The sequence below is a fragment of the Dermacentor variabilis genome, chromosome 7 (genome assembly GCF_050947875.1).
Source record: "Dermacentor variabilis isolate Ectoservices chromosome 7, ASM5094787v1, whole genome shotgun sequence".
NCBI lineage: Eukaryota > Metazoa > Arthropoda > Arachnida > Ixodida > Ixodidae > Dermacentor > Dermacentor variabilis.
The window spans coordinates 61,330,079-61,333,578 of record NC_134574.1 but is presented as its reverse complement, the minus strand read 5'-3'; positions in this window follow the sequence as shown (position 1 = coordinate 61,333,578).

Here is a 3,500-nt window from a genome sequence, read left to right as displayed (position 1 = left end):
AGATTCCGTCTCGGGGGGTGGAGTGGAGTTAGGGAAGCCCGATTGTGTCGGGGGTTGGGTATGGATGAGGGAGCAAGGCGACTTACCTCTTCCCTGAGGGCCCGGAGCTCCCGTTCCTGTTGTAGCGATTCGGGAGGCGGGATGAGCGGGGGGGGGGTATGTCTTCCGGCGGCCAAATCGGCCCATGTGAGATGTCGAGCGTCCGAAGGGCGAGAAGCTGTGCTGCCGGAGCGTCGACGCGGGCTGGGACTGGATCGATGGTGTTGACGATGTTCTGTCTTCTTTTGAGTGTACCGCGGCTGGCGTGTAGTAGGACCTCTTCGATTTGCTTTGCATCCACTTGTTCCGGTCAGATGTCCTCCTCCGCAGAGAATGCATTGTGGAGCGCAGGTTGGGGGGTCCACTCTTGCATGAGTTTCGCCACATCTTGGGCATCGGTGGGAGCGGGGCAGGGTACATACATCTGCTCGATGTCCTGGTTTTCTGCAGTTCGCACAGGCGTCGATGTGTCCCCGGTAGACCGTGCAGGTGGACACCGCCGCCGTAGATGATTTTCCTCGGGAATGATCCGTAGGCGAAGGTCATAAGGATTGAGCGTGTTTTCCTCATACGTCGGGCATCAATGATGGGGACTTCGGAATTTCGGGCCTGAAGGTCTGCGATGACCTCGCTGGGGGTTTCATCCCAAAATGCGTTCGGAATCACTCCGCGCACCACCCGGGCTGGTGGGGCGATGCAGGCTGTGATAGCATATTTTCGGTCGCGAAGTGTAATTTCCTTGAGATTGACGAGTTTGAGGGCGGTCTCTTGGCACGTGGCGGCGATGGTGCACGTGTTCTTTGTGGGATGTACTCGGATCTGGATATCTTGTTGGCCTTGTAGCTGCGCTGCTTGCATGATTGTGGCGAGTAGCGAGTGCGGTGGGATGTCGAGAAACGCGAGCCCTCCCTGCGATCTGTAGGCAAGCGTCGGCAGGCAACGGCGCGAGTCGGCGACCTTTGAACGCTGCTGCTCTCGCAGCGCGCAGCTGTTCTTGGCGAGGCTGGAACGCGGGCGGCGATGGCGTCGTGGCGTTCGCGTTCCGTGCACCATGGCGTCCCCATGCTGGATCCTGGGCATGCGGGAGACGACTTGGAGGCTCCGGTCGTGTTCCGACGGGACGCGTGCATGGGCAGGACATGCTTCCAGTCCCGGGGGTTGTATTCGGACGGGTTCAAGTCCTCTGCGGACACTGTGACCTGCATGCCGGAGTCTGGGAAGTGGCCGCGCGAGGCCTAGTGCGGCGGCTGTGCCGCTGCCAGAAAGAAAGGATGTCGGCTCAGCCGAAGAGCGTCGGATCTCCAAAAATGTGGGGTCCTCGGGAAGCTCTCACCTTGCTGCGTTGATTGAGGTAGGCAGTGAAGTTCCACAGAGGGTTCGCTGACCGCTGAACAGGTCTGTGTGCGGAGCCGATGCGGAGCGCGTCCAAACGTGTGTAGACACGCAGCGGAGCGTCCGGGCCGGTGGGCTAGGTTAGACCTGCCGGTCCCGACGTGGGACTAGCCGGGTGGGCGACAAGTTCACGTCCTCGCCGGACCTCCAATAAAGTTACTTCACTCAACGCAGGCGTGATGCGAAGGTTGTGGGCTCGGCTCCCACCAGCGACAAGTTGCGTCCGGTTTCATTTCCCTTCATTATTTTGTACATTTCAATTTCAACTACAGCTAATTTCCCCCATGCTTTCGTTGTCTGTTGTCTGTGTGGTCATGATTATATATACAGGGTGTCCCAGCTAACTTGGACCAAGATTTTGAAAAAACCTATGCGTTCTTCAGAACAGAAATCGCGTGGATGTTTAAGCGTTTATCTAAACTTATACAGCACCATTTTTTTGCTCGTCTTTCTTTTGAGTAATTAGCCGAGATAAATGAACTTTAAATATAGCTTGAAACGTTCAGGCGTAAAAGTTGTGGAGCTCCACAAGTATTGCCCCACCCAGGCTCTTAGCGTGGCCCTTTTTAATCGGGAAAAACGAAAGCCCGCGGAGTTCAAAAAATACCACGTGACAGCGCGCTCTGTTGGCTCTGTGCGCCCGACTGCGCCACGATTACAGCGCTCTCACCGTGCTTTGTAAAAAACGTCGCTCGCTTCGCGCCTTTCGTGCTGCCCACGACAGAGCTTCGCCATGGCTTCGCGTTGTGCTTGATTCCGAGATAAACGCCAGTGGGTTCGGGCGGCGGTTGAAATATAGCGCGGCTCCCGTTTCTGCGGTGGTAATTGCACTCTCACGCTAGCAGAATGCATGCGGAGGAAAAATGACCAGCTCATGGAATTTGGGAGCAAGACCCCAACAAGCAAACACGCATTATAACAAGATAACGTCGTTTGAACTACGCTGGTTATCACAAAAGGAAGAATTGTAAACTTACACGGGAGGTTGCTTTTCAGCTTCCTGTTCATTCCGTGTCGGCAGAGAATTTGTAATTTCATATTACTTATGTGCCATTTCCACGTCGTACCGAAGTTTCACACAGATGGCTCTTTTCACGAATAACGGTTGTAGAGATTTATTCGCTGTGATGTCTGTCTAAAGAATGTGTTCAAACAAGTCGCCCTCTGCCATAATGCAGTATTGGCACCTTTTCAGCACGTCCGATGTAGCTTTTTTGATGACGCAAGACGGTATCTCGCTGCAGGCCTAAGCAATCTCTGCCTTTGGCGCTTCTGGTGCAGTTGTAGGTTTTGCGGTACACTCGGTCTTTCACATGTTCCCACAGGAAGTCAAGAGGCGTCAAGTCCGGTGACCTTGCAGGCCATGCCACTGGTCCATGCCACCCAACGTACCCACTGGCGTTTGAAGGTTTCGTCAAGCCAGGCTCGGCTAAGGCTGCTGCTGTGAGCTGGAGCACCGTCGTGCTGATACCAAGTTCGCTTTAAAAACGCAAGAGGAAGATCACAGCGGAAATCCTCGACTGGGCCTTTCAACATGTCGTTCATGTACCACTGAGCAGTGAGCATGTGGTAATAAAATATGGGACCAATTATTCTTCAGTCAAAGATACCACAGCACACACTGAATGACCATTGGTACAGGTGTCTGGTCTGCGCCACCCAATGCGGTTTCGTATCGGTCGAGTAATGAGCATTTTGGATGTTGAGGATTTCTGGAGAAGGTTGACTCATCTGTCCAGAGCTCTTCATTAAAAAAATCCGGCATTTCGTCGCTGTCCACAAGGATCCAGTTTGAGAAATCAAGTCGCCATTGAAAGTCTCTTGCAGCTTTTGATGCAGTCGGGGGTGATACGGATGCATTTCAGCCTTCCTAAGAACTCTCGACACTGAAGACTTTCAAATGCCGACATCACCACTCACATCACGCACGCTGGAATGAGGGTTTGCAGTCATGAAAGCCAAAATGTTTCTTTCAGTGTTAAGTAACTTCTCATAATTGTGCTAGGTCTCCCCCACATTGCCAATTTCGCTATACCTTGGCAGCTTTCCTCTTGTCGCCCCGTGCTGCT